Source organism: Synchiropus splendidus, chromosome 19, assembly GCF_027744825.2.
Source record: "Synchiropus splendidus isolate RoL2022-P1 chromosome 19, RoL_Sspl_1.0, whole genome shotgun sequence".
Classification (NCBI taxonomy): domain Eukaryota; kingdom Metazoa; phylum Chordata; class Actinopteri; order Syngnathiformes; family Callionymidae; genus Synchiropus; species Synchiropus splendidus.
In genome coordinates, this window is record NC_071352.1 from 5,019,955 (window position 1) to 5,034,105 (window position 14,151).

Below are 14,151 nucleotides of genomic sequence, written 5' to 3' on the forward strand. Positions count from 1 at the left end.
AACATCTTACCAAGATGACTGTTGAGCACTGCATTGTTTTTATAGGGCCCCATTTAACTGAAATTTTCAGACAAAAAAGAACGTTAGATCACGATGGCTTCAAGGGGTAAACCAAGGGTTTAACCCTGGCAATGTTTAGCCACGCAGCTGTGGTCACATGACTCTGCTCCTGTCACAGATGGTGGCGTCCCCTGGATATTTCAACACATAATGTGCTTCTGTATTCAACCATGTTTTCATCGAGAGAGTTCCATCATGAAGAAAAACTGTCTTAGTTTTCAGCGGTTTTTGGACATTTTTGTGAATGACTCAAGAGGGATTGTTTCAGTGTTCTGCTGGTTAAGTTTGGAGACAGCTTTGCTCAGTTGAAGACAGCAATTCCCCTCTATTGTAAATACCAGCTCTGGGTCAGACATCACCAGTTTGCTGTTAAAACGCTGTGATTGTTTCACTTCTCCCGAGAGTTGGAGCGTCCAAGTCCTGCAAGCGTGACGTGACTGTGAGCGGAGGTGACATGCATATTATCAATAAAGTGCTGATACACAGGGGGGAGGATGCAGGGGCCGTGGTTTTGGATCAATGAAACATGAGCATGTCACTTCACACGCCGAGCGGGTCTCTCAGGTCACAGCAGGATTGAGAGTCACCCTGAGGTTTTAGCTTAGCGCAGAGTTTTCCACTTTCTCAACATGTATTGACAGCAAAATACTTATTATGGCGCTTTCAAAACAGGAGAGGCATGAAAATTGTATGTTTTGCCATTGTGAGGTTATGACTTATTCAGAGCTGCATGTGCAAAAATACCCCCACTTGCCAGCTTGAGGTAAAGTGCCTTATTCATAAGTGGTGAATAATTGAGATTTAGGGAGCGCGGCCGGAGTGCGGGGAGCGGGAGGGGGGTTTGCTGACTGTGTGCTTTGTCTGCGCTGGCACTTGAAGAAATGTGAGGCTGGTGGTGGCCAATTAGTGACGAGATCACAGTTTGGTCTCGTGGATATGTTGGATAAATGAGCAAGTCTGAGACCGTGGTTCTTTACTCTGCAGCACGGAGGTGGGAGGAGCGGCTTCCTCCCAGTGCGCTGGTCTCCTGGTGACCTTCTTCAGCGATGGCTTGGAATTGTCACTGTCAGTGTTGGTATCCTCCACCTCCTCCTCGTCTTCAACTTCATCTTCATCTTCATCTTCATCTTCATCCTCATCCTCATCCTCATCCTCATCCTCATCCTCATCCTCATCCTCATCCTCATCCTCATCCTCATCCTCATCCTCACATCACCAACACCAACACCAACACCGTCATCACCATCATCTTCATCCTCATCCTCATCCTCACGTCACCAACACCAACACCAACACCAACACCATCATCACCATCATCTTCATCCTCATCCTCACATCACCTCATCCTCATCCTCATCCTCATCCTCACATCACCAACACTATCATTCTCATCCTCATCCTCATCCTCACATCACCAACACTATCATCCTCATCCTCATCCTCATCCTCATCCTCATCCCCATCCTCACCCTCATCCTCATCCTCACATCACCAACACCAACACCAACACCAACACCAACACCATCATCTTCAACCTCATCCTCACATCACCTCATCCTCATCCTCATCCTCATCTTCATCCTCACATCACCAACACTATCATCCCCATCCTCACCCTCATCCTCATCCTCACATCACCAACACCAACACCAACACCAACACCAACACCATCATCTTCAACCTCATCCTCACATCACCTCATCCTCATCCTCATCCTCATCTTCATCCTCACATCACCAACACTATCATCCTCATTCTCATTCTCATCCTCATCCTCTTTATTTTTATTTCCTTCACTAAATCAATTCTTTATTCTGTGTTTTCCCATAAATAATGTGATGTTTCTACCGATACACAATGCAGAGACAGTGCATCAAATGTAAACTTTTAATTTTTAAAGTGAGCAACTTCTTCTACTTGTCATGCTCTATTGAGCCAAAGCAACTTGCTTGAAATGATTTTGTTTCTCTCCTTGTGTTGTTGTCATTATGTGGCTGAATGCTTTGTTCCTGTACGGTCACAAATTTGTGCACATTGTGATACACACTTGTGTTGCTCAATGAGACTTTTATTTTACTTTCAGTCATGAATAATGCAGTTTATGAAAGTCTATTTCATTTCTCCCCATCGATTACTGGTGTCTATCGAATAGGCGAAGATGAAATCCGATGAATAATCCAGTGGGCCACTGAAGGGCTGCTCTAACAGGTTATTCATTGTACTGTGTCCAAATTCAACTCAAACACGTGTCCCTCATTCTTATTCTGTCTGATGATATTTAGAAATTAGCTCTTTGATGTGTGTCTTGTTTGATGTGTGTCTGAGTTTATTTATGCCAACTTGGACATGATCACGTGTGTGTGTTGTATGTGCGGCGTCTCGCAACACATCAGCAATGTCTGATGAGTCTGAACTTATGAAATATTAATCAAGCTCAAGTCTCACGACAGAAATGCTGCAGCGCGTTTGATTCATTCATGCTCATTTTAATACCTTTTTTAGTAGTGTAAAGTCCGCCTAGTGGCGGTGCTGGGTGTTGCAGCTAGTCCTGATCTGGGCTACATTAAAGATTCTCCTGCTCATAAGAGGAATGAATTATTCAGTAGACACACATTATGCTATATGCTTATACGTCCTAAAGGCAACATCTTGACTTGAAAAATATGTCTTGTGTTAATATTCTGCTGCTGCTAAGATCAGCTGTGACTGAAGATATTTTCCATCAGTGGCAGAAACCGTCGGATGTTCAGGAACCATTCATCAACATTATGACACTGCACCACTTCACATCACCAGGGTGTTGGTGTGTCTGGAATATAGGTTAAGAGTAGGAGCTGAAGAGGATTCTGTGGTCCTTAAACTCTCTGCACAGCTTACGACACGCTGACTTGTTTTTCTGACACAAATCAGATTCTAAAATATAATAACAGCTCACAAACAATATTGCAATCTGTGCTTGTTTATTAATGCAGTGAATATTTCTCTAGTTATTTTGCTTTGCTTTTGTAATTTTACTGCATTAACTGTAGGAGTAAGAGATTATTTCTGTATAATATGTATATATTCAAGAAAATGTGAGTAGCAGTGTGTGTGTGTATACATATAACAAATGGAAATATTTTTTCAAAACTACATAAATATATATGTGTGTGTGTACCATTATAAAAAATAAATCGAATTGAGGAAACGTCATGACAATTAATATATGAATTTTCATGGCCATAGAGGGATGAGTTTTTAAAAAATGAGAGCTGAAATTAAATTGAGCGTTGAAAAGTATATAAATAAATGGTTAGTTTAGATTATTGTATGACTTTACATTACATAAAATAATCTTTAATTGTGGGAATTGTGTAATATATACAGTGTATATATATATATATATATATATATATATATATATATATATATATATATATATATATATATATATATATATATATGGTAGTTTATTTATAAATATGGATGTTGAACGATGAGAGCGGCATAATTTGGTAATAATTAAACGGTAATATACATGCTAATATTTATAAAATTCAAATCACCGCTAAGTCATTTTTCCTGAAGAATACGGACAGAAAATAAAGGGAAGAATACGGAAAAATACATGTAAGAAAATAAGTAGACTGAAAATAATAAATGTGAAAACGTTCCTAATGTGTCACATGCAAATGCGGTAAATGTGAGAACACATTTATGGATATACCGCTGGCTGTCTCTTTATCTCCATCTTGAATGCACATATTTAGAGTTCAGTCACTTGACGTCATTTTCATTCACTCTTGCTCACTGGATCAAATCCCAGTGGGGATTCTTCATCAACGCTGCGGGCGGATAAAGTGAAACTATTTCATCTCGAAACTTTTGTCGGGCGAGCCATTGCAACCGGAGCTCATTATTCGAACCCTCCGTCAGTCATCCAACTAAGTTTATGACTGTCGCCCACCCACCGCCCGCTCCCCTCCCTCGCCGCCCTCTTCTCTCCCTCGCGTTCAGTCACTCTCGGATCTCCTCACCCGCAAGACGGTCGCGCAAGCGTGGGATCAACCGCTTTCACTTGGACTGAACCTGGGAAAGATTTTCTTCAACCCCGCGTCTGCGTTGCTTCTTCCACCGGAGCGTTCTCTGCGTAAAGGCTGGGCGGATATTCCGGCTGCTTCCGAGGCGCGATTGTGCGCAGGATGGAGTGAAGCACTGCTCCTCAGCTTTCTGGTTATTTCGCTGAAGAGTGGGGGGAAGGACAAGTTTTTTGGATGAAGACTTGTCTCCGCATGACTCAGATGTTGAATGAGGAGCAGAAGGATACGTGTTAATGCGCATTTTGGACTTGCTTTGACCGTTGGATTTCATCTTGCTCTGCCGACGCGATCCTTAAAAAAGTCTTCCCTCTTTGCGCCTTCCAGAGTGGCGGAATGGCATAAGGGTGTGAGGAACTGCAAGGACTGCGGTGTTACGGCTGTTCTCGGTGTCTGTTTTGGACATGTGAGTCCAGCGGAGACGAGTGCGCACCAGCAGAGTCGCAGCCCAGTCCTCCTCCGGGGATCCGGGATCTGCACCGCAACATCCTCGCCTTCTTCCACACAGAAATGCCTCCGTGTGCGCCGACTCCACACCGTGTCCGTGGATATTGATTCTCCATGGTGGACTCAGAGAAAGACCCTCGCCTGGTCCGTTCAGTGACAGCTGGACACACCTTATTTTAATGCCAGTCAAGGTAAGTTTGGCCTGTCCGCCTTAATTGTTGCTTGAATCTCACTGACATCGAACGTTTCTTTCTGCTTCTTTTGGCTGGAGCCTTTTGGCACAGTAGAGAGATGTGAAAAAGGCAACACAAGTGCGAAGGATTGGATTTTGGGGGGCTTGAATTCGCGCTGCCGTGGGTCGAGATTTGACGCTGTCCATGGTTCTGAACTGACTAAAGTTGTTCAGGGAGTTCAGTCTCGGAATTCAGCGGCTGAACAGAGCGGTGTTGGAGACACAGTATTAGGGAAGGATGGCTCAGGGGTGTGTGTCTCAGAGCTGCACCAGCTTGAACCCACATCTGGGTTCAACATCTGTCTCTCAGCGGCATTGGCTCTTCAGGCAATCAAACATGCAAATGCAAGGTGACCACTCAACCCAGTGAGGTGAGACAGAGCCCCAGAGTTAGGGCCACAGAGCCTTGCTCAAAGGCAGCAAACAGACGTACCTCAGTAACCATTTTGCATTAATGTTATCTTAGTTAGCACATGTTGCATGTGGATAAGGTCTCAAGGTTCTGCTTGTATTCCTGAAAAAAAAAAAAGAAGAAAGATTGTCTGTACCAAGCTTGACCAATGTGTGGTCCTGGGGCCACACGAGGTCCCTCACCTGTATTTATCCGGTCCTCTTGATGCCAGTATTAAAGTTTCTGTTGTAGAGTTTTAATGCTAAGTTTGAATGAGTTTTAATGCAACCGGAATGTGTTCATTCCATTTAATATTCAGCTTTAAACACATTTTGAAGCCATTTCGTCTTCATCCCCCATAAGCAAAAATATTTTCTATCATCATTATTCACAAAATGTGTGCACTACCTATATGTTTTTCTAATTATTAATTGTAGTTAAATCTTTTAATGAACTTATTATAAATGAAACATCATTTTTGCAGGTAGTTTGAGTCAGAGTTGCAAATGTTTTAACTTTCATCCATAAAATGTCTAAATTACTATTATTATTGTAATTATTATTGTTGTTATTATGTACCCTAACAATAACAATAAATGAAAATACATTCGTGTCTATTTTTCTTCTTGATAATTTACAAAACAAACAAACAAAAAGCAGACTCATTATTATGCATGTTAATATTTTTAGTTAATATCAGTCTAATGGGACAGTAACTAAAAAGTTAGAATCTGACAAATCTTTCTTTTGTTGAAAAAGTCCCTCTATTCAAAAGCTAAATAGAGAGCTACTTCTTACTACTTGTTACACATGGCGCACATAGAAACCATGAATGCATCACAGATCAGACACAGATCAATGGTGCTTCACCTCATCACCATCATCACTTCGTATGTAGTACATTAAATCTGACCGTGGAGTGACACGCGTGCGCTCCTGCTCTGAACCTGTGACCTCCAGTGCCTCACTAGCCTGCCGTCACACACTCAACAGTTCATCGCCAGGCTCTTTATTTATTGGCCCAATTACAGTGAATGCAACATTAATGCGTCTTCTCCACCACAGTGATCCAGTCATTATTAGACCAATGCAAACTCACTCGCCCACTGCACCAGTTTTCAGTGACACCGTGTAACGCTGCCATCTCCAAGTCGCCAACAAACATAATTGGATTGCACACGTATTGCACCAGTGCGACTCCCAGTCAAGGAGGCGCAGACCTCCAGTCGCTCGGCGCTAAATTAATCTTATTGTTGGTGCTGCTGATAGCAGAATTACTGCTAATGCTTGCGTCTGTCCTCTGGACTCACAATAATGAAATGCCCCGAGGCTGCCGGGTGAAAGGCAACTGGCAATTATTTTAAATGAACTATGACCCTTAGAGCAAGGCATCAATAAGCCTGATCATTCATACGTCCTCCTCCCCTTCCGTTGTATTGATGTTGGCGTTTGCAGTGGAGGCTCACCTCCGGCTGCGGGTCCCCAGTCTGCATCAGCATATTGTGTTGCTCGTGCTTTTATCTTGATCGCAGCAAAACACCCTCATTGTACACAGCAGGAGTGGGCTACTACAGTCCCTGATGCGTCGATGCTTTTTTAATATATTTGTCAATCATATAACATCACAGGCGCATGATCGGGAAAGTTATTGTAAAAATATTATATATATATATATATATATATATATTATTTTTTTAAATAAATTTTGAATAAATACATAAATAAAGTTAACACTCAGATTGCATATATATATATATAAAATGTTTAAAGACTTTATTGATGTATTTATTCATTCTTTTGTTTAGATTATGTAAATAGAATCAGAATCAGAAACAACTTTATTGCCATGGTCAGTGGGGATCCCACCAACTAGGGAAGTGCTTTGGAATAAGGTGCTGCCAATAAAATAAAATAAAATAAAATAAAATAAAATAAAATAAAATAAAATAAGATAAACAGCAAAGGCTACTGTACAATACAAATAAAAAATACAGATGACCATTGAAAGCACTTGTGGGCCCTTTAAGATTATGTGATGGGTCTGATTTGGCCCCGAAGCCATGAGTTTAACACGCCCATTGAAAACCAGGTCTACAGTCGTTTCAAATCTGAGGTGTGGAATATCATCATAAGTAAAAAGCCAAGTGTAAAATAAATACTAAAATGAAAATAAACTGAGTTGGAATCGAGGTTTTCCTCGCTGTAAATATGACAAGGATGTTTAACCCGTGTAAAGGATGTGATCTACTGATGAAATCTGGCTGCCCTCCTGAAATACTTATGAAGTTGGATTGTCACCTGTTATTGCTGTGACTACAAACATGGACTTGGAATCAGCCTGAGAGTCAGTCTCTCGAGGGGCTTTACATTTGAAGGGCCACGACTTTCCCTTTCATAGCTGTGGTTACGGAGACTCAGCACTGACAGGTGACGGCACGGACCGAGGGAAAGGGAGGGAATGGAGAGGGGGGAAGAGGAAAGACGGGGGGAGTCAGAGCCTCACAGAAGATTGTCAACTTAAATGTGACTCTAAAGCAGTGGGAGGACGCCATAGAGGCGGGTGGGGTGGACAGTGGCACACAGCTGGAACCCTCCTCCAGAAGAATCTGCAAAGTACTGACTGAATCTCTTTGAATGTTCTAAATGAGATTCATACTATTGTTAATACTATTAAAGTATTTTAAAGTCGTGTTTTCTGATGTAAGAATGAATAGTTGAACAGTTGATTCAGTTCTAAATAGCCATGACTGTATTCTCAACATAATATTTTGTACTATATATGAATTATAGCAGTACGCTCGCTGTACGCTCCAAACTGACTTTTATTTTGAAATCTAGCTATATGCTTTTATTTTGTTGACATGCTCTGCTTCCTCTGATTTGAGCTGAATTAGCCGTATCAGCTCAGGTGACTGTCAAAAGTGGTTTAAACACTGCGAAGTCAGAAGGAAGGCGCAACAGTATCTGCCCCTGGAGCGCGGCGGATGTGTCAGCCATTGAGCTGCTGAGTGATATCAGAGACCCCTGAAGAGAAACGTAAACACGGACCAGAACCTTTCCAATATGCGTCCATCTCCTGCCACATCCCAGGATGGAGCTGCCTTTTTTGATCAAGTTGTGGAGCTATTGTGATGCTACTGCACCATCAGACCACCCCAAAAAATGATGGAGCGCCCCTTGGATCTGCTTCATAATTCTGATTCTCTTCACATAGAAAGACATATATCCCCGTGCTTCTAGCAATATTTAACTGTAATATAAACCACTTCATTTCTATCTTCATTTTACATGTGGTTTTAAATCATGGTGTGGCTCTGAGTCGAGGCAGAATGTGATGCGTGAAACACACATGACAGTAAGCTAGAGAAGGACGTGGGGGTGTTTTGTTGAGTTTGGACTGCAGAGAGCAAAAACAATGCAGTTTAGGCGAAATAATCGGCTTTCGCTTGACAACTGTGTGGTGAGGCGAGCCACATACTGCGCCTGGAGAGCTAGAGGAAGTCGGATAGAGGAAGAGGAAATCAGAAAGCCGGAGGGAAGGAGGGAGAGCAAGACAGGTTCACTGGCTTTGACGTTTGATATTCCACGGATAAGAACAAAAAATGTAGATGTGACGGGTGGAGGAGGAGAGGAGGGCAAACAGCAGAGCCCTCTCAGGTTGGAGAGGAACTGCCTCTGAAGATGTTGGTTGAGGAGAACTAGTCAGGTGTTCCAGGATCCCAGCTCGGCACGCGCGTTTAATAGTCCTGAATTTATGGTTTTAGCTATCGAGCGCTGCCGACAGCTGCTGGCGCTGACTCATGCACACTGTGATGTTGTCGAACGTGATGATGGTGAGTGTGTGTGTCACACGTTGCTCAATGGGGGCACGACAATAGAAGGAGGAATCATAAATAGTAAATAGGTGAAATCGTGAGTCACAAAAGGAGAGAGAGGATAACAGGACGGGACGAGTTTCGCAAGGACGGGAAGTAGCAACTCATTTAGCTCACTGTTAAAACGGCCAAAAGCAAGTGGGAAAAAAAAACTGCCAAATTGACTCTTGAGAATAATTTCCATTGCTTTCTTTGCTGTTTAATGGTTTGAAAAATGAGATTTAGTGAAGTTTTTAAGTGTTCCTGGGAGGATCTTTTATCTATCAGTCATGAAATCCAGCTGCGTCTGGGGAAAATTGGGGTCCCTACTGTTTTCAACTGGACAGGGCCAAATCTTCAAGATTTTAAGTGAGTTGGGTTAAAATTCAATTCCAAAGTGAATTCAAGTTCAACATATATATTCAAGTTCAAATCCACAGCTTTTTGAAAGCAGAGGTTAAAAATGTAAACAGCTAAAAATACAAATATTTCCAGTGTTTGTGTTTCATATGAGGCTTCATGAAACAGTGTCCTCAGTTTTGGAGGCCATCAGATGGCACGCTTTACCCCAAAATATTTGGGCTCAAACTACCATTGCAAGCTGATAGCGCCACCTACTAAGCTCTGAAAATGAGGATGCTGTTGTCATAAAGCATCACTACAGGAAGCTAACATGCTGCTATATCTGCTTCTCATGTCGAGTCCTTCACCTCCTATTTCACCTCACAACACAAAGGATTCCTGTAGAATTGAACCCCAAAGCTCCTAAGGGCCACCTTGCCAGAATGAAAACAAATAAAAATGAAATTTAAATTGTTTTTAAGCTGAATACATGCACTTAAAACTGTGCACCTAGTTGCCCACTGGCCCACATACAGACAAATTGTCGTGTTTCGCCGGCAGGTCTAAACAATGGAACTTTTAATCTAAGTTTTTATTGATTTTGTAATTCCAGCTGCCAAACCCTCAGCGCTGCCCGACATCACCCTTGAGCCAGAACAAGTAATCGTCTGCGTAATTCTCTATTTTTGAGCCGGAACACACACTGACAGACTTCCATGTGGTACGTCTGAACAATACTCGCTCTCCGTCAGCGAGCTCAGCTGTCACAATAGATAAACACAGAAACTCTTCGGCTGCTAATCTCCGTTGACGTGTATCAGCATGTGTTTTTTTTTTTTTTTTTTTCCACAACCCACTGTCAACGATAGATGACGGCGAAGCCCTGACGGTGTGGGCTTATTGTTATGACACACGTCTTGTCAGGACTCTGTCGGCTTTGTAAATAAATACTAATCCCGGTTTTTACTTTCAAGCAAAATCAACAAAAAGGTGCGTTTCAGGTAGGTGGAAGGGATTTGAACCTAATGTTTTACCGATGGCGTCATGTGATGTATCCTCACGCGCCGTGAGGAACTTTGGATTACAGATGGCGCACAACACCATCTTCAACACCAATAGCAACATGGGGGAGCTTCTTGTCCTTCACACCCACTCAAGTATCTCAAAGTCTGTCTCACCTTTAGCCTCATCTAAAAGAGTATATAGAGTACATGATTATTGAGATGCCACGTCTGTGATATCACCGTCAGTCTCCATCTTCCGGTCTGTTCCCGCTCCAGCACAGATGTTTTGTCACCTGTCAGAGCTTGAATCCGACCAAGCTCATTCTTGCGCTTCTAAATCGTTTTGACGCTCACGTCGCTCGCCACCGGTGGAGTCCCTGCTCATGGATGTGAAGACACGTGGTGATGATCTGTGACCTTTTGGATGCAGCGTGACACTTAGTCTCCATCTGAAGATGCTCTGCATGGTTGAGTGAGCCATGAGTGGATGTCTGTGATGACAGCACACATCAAGATCTATTACAGTACTGTACAGAACAGATGAAAACTTCCATGCAGTTGAGCCAATTATAGAGATATTTGGAGGGTGATTTATTCAGATATTCATCTGGATTTTGTGCTTGTGAATATGGATAATAAACGTAACCGGACATGAAGTTTTCTGTTCAATTTTAAGTAAGTCAAATGAGTCTGAAAGATCCAGAGCATTAGGCGCTAAGCTCACCGCAGTCAGGCGTTTAAACACTGAGAGTCCGGATGATACCGGTTGTATCTGCTCTCTGCTCGGCTTGTGTCTGTGTAATCTCGCAAATAACACAAACCTATAGAAGATCGGGACTTTGATGGAAGAGGTTGGAAGTGTTTGATTTGATCAAAAGGAGAGGAACGCTCCGGGCGGATCATAACCAGGTTACACTGATTTTCAGACAGAAACGGAAAAGACGGCGGCGCGGCGTTTCTTTAATCCAGCATCTTTACGCTTTTTACATTCAAATGTTGTATTTTTAGCGTCTGCAAAATGACTTACAGCGGCCTCCATACTGTGTTCACATGGCTCAATACACAACATCAGCACATCGCCCCCTATGGCGTCATTCTTCCTCCTTCTTTTTGTGAGCAGGAAACGCTGTGTTCTTACGACACACTATAATTATTACTATTATTTATGACGAACAAGGACATTTGAGCACAGAGTGTCACAAACACATCTGTTTATTTTTTACACTAAATAGATGTGACCGGGAATTCAATGTTCTTCCTCTCCCCATGATACAAGCTCTGTAAAAGGAGGATCACACTGCTGAAGGACAGAGAGAAACCAAATCATTTGTTATGCTAGTTTCACAAGGTTCAATCACAGGAATAACAAAATTGATTTCCTGTATTCATGAAGTCTCAGTTTCCAGGTGAAATGAAACGTAAGAAAAGACGCTTTATGAAGGTGATAATGTGCAGAAGTGGTAACAAATGAGGCAACTAAGTTGTTAGTCGATAGCTTCTGATGTTGCCTTCTGTTGAAGGGGATTTGCGGCCGCGAACGTCAATACAAAAAGATCCCAGTCGGAGTGAGCGAAACTGATTTAGACCCTTGAATGTTTCAACTGTTGTGATGTATTATGGAACTTGCTGTGTGGGTGGTGGCAAGTTAAATTAACATTTGACTTTTGACAATATTTCATTCAGTTTGGATCTTGTTAAACGCAACATCTCCTCACTCCCATGCCGTCATATATTGATGTGGGGAATGTGGACTTTTGCGTCCTATTCTGACAAGAGGGGCAGCCTTGTTGACTCATGCAACACGATGGTGATCCATTCATTCTGCATGTAACAACATGTAACATTGGTACCGTCACTAAGGCAGAGAGTCACATAAAGGTTACAAACAGCAACGTGTTTTACGCAATTCTCCATGAGCCCTTGCGTAATACGTGATCATCACCCCTCTCTCCTGCCCACCTAGAACACTACATGTGACGGAAAACATCCTTTTAATCTATGAAACGTCTATGACATGCAATACTGAAGGCTGCCTCTGGTGTCAGTATAGGATGCAAATGCCCACTTTCCCAACGTCAATATATTACACCATGAGTGAAGACGGGTTGTGGAAGGAAGTCAACTTTTTTGTCATTATTTTGGATATATAAACACACAAAAACAGTAAAAAGTCCTTTAAATAAAAACTTCACCTGTTTCACTTTTAAATGTCTGAAAGCATTTTAGGCTTTTCTTGAATTAGCATAGTGCTTTCATGTGTTCATTATCACTGTATCAGGCGTGAGCGACTCACTCTCTGTTCATTGGAATTTGACATTCAAGTCTCTTCGATCGTCCCAAGTTCCCTCGTATGGCCACGCCACATCACCACCATCCACGCAAATCCTCCAATAGCTTCATTTTTTGTCAACGCAATCTGCATTGTGTTTGCATAATGATGAAACTGATGAAAACTCTCATTAATCATTTATGTATCATATCCAACTCCTCTCATTTCACCCCGCTGTATCACACACCGACGATCGAGCGCCGCGGGGCGCGAAATGTCAGACGTCGCCGTGTCAATTGGTTGATGGATTTGATTGATCGCAGTGTTGCGGCTGGGTGTGATTCGGTGGAGGTGCTGTCCCTGTGAAGACCTGCTTGTTTATGGTCTGGACGCTGGCGGTTAATTCATGAAAGAAGTGATTTTAAAGGTTGCAAACATCAGCTTAACTCAGACAGACTCTCCTTGGAACTAGACTTTGCCTCTCTCTAAATCCAAACGCAGTCACATATTGAGATTGTTTAGGTGTGTTACTTCTATTATTCAGATTCTAAAGGACTTTTTTGTGTGTTTATAAATCCTAAATAATGACCTCCTGTCTACGCTCAAGTTGACTTGTGCTTCTTCGCTCATGGCGTAACATATTGACTTTGGGAAAGTGGGCTTTTATGTACTATACTGACACTAGAGGCAGCCTTCAGTATTGCATGTTGATGCATCGGCGTTTCATGAGTACAAGGAGTTTTCCGCCTCGTGTAGCGTTCCAGGTGGGGAGGAAAAGGGGGTGATGAATCACGTATTACGCAGGAGCTCATGTTTCTCGTCAGTATAGGACGCAAAAGTCCACTTTCCCATGATGCCATGGGAGTGAGGAGATTACACGACGTGGGAACGAAACATTGTCAAAACTCAAATGTTAATTTAACCTGCCACCACCCACACAGCAAGTTCCATAACACATCACAACAGGTGAAACATTCAAAGGTCTAAAACTGGGCTATACAAGATTGTGTGTTTGGATTTAGAGAGAGGCAAAATGTAGTTCCTCGGAGAGTCTGTGTGAATTAAAATGATATTTACAACCTTTAAAATCACTTCTTTCATGAATTAAATGAGTTGACCGCCAGAGTCAAGGCGGCTAAGCTAACGCCTTTGTGCTTGTCAACATTTCACACACGTCAAATTGGCTTCAGTGAAAACATCTCTGGCTGTTTGAGAACTGACATATTACATTATAATTACATTGTTGTTAATTCGCTGACTGACTTCGGGAACCATTCATCTTAACAGAGGGATGTCCGTGTTCACACTCCGATTTTCTCGGTCTTTGATCACTGTGAAAGTATTTAGTGATTAACAGCATGTCAAACCCAGACGGAGCGTGTTGGACCAGAAGCCACGACACCCCTCCCGTGACATTTGCAACCCACTCCTTCTCCCCAAGTGTCGCTGACCTGTTATAGTACATTAGTCAGGCAT

General features: G+C 42.4%; 1 protein-coding gene across 2 annotated transcripts in view; it reads left to right on the forward strand.

Moving 5' to 3' along the window:
• The first annotated feature begins 4,032 nt into the window (after positions 1-4,032).
• Positions 4,033-14,151, forward strand: part of cacna1ia (calcium voltage-gated channel subunit alpha1 Ia) — a 118,508-nt gene continuing 108,389 nt past the window's right edge. For both annotated transcript variants that reach the window (XM_053851268.1, XM_053851270.1), the window contains exon 1: positions 4,033-4,774. The gene's annotated coding sequence lies outside the window, so the exon portion shown is untranslated. The remainder of the gene's footprint in view (positions 4,775-14,151) is intronic.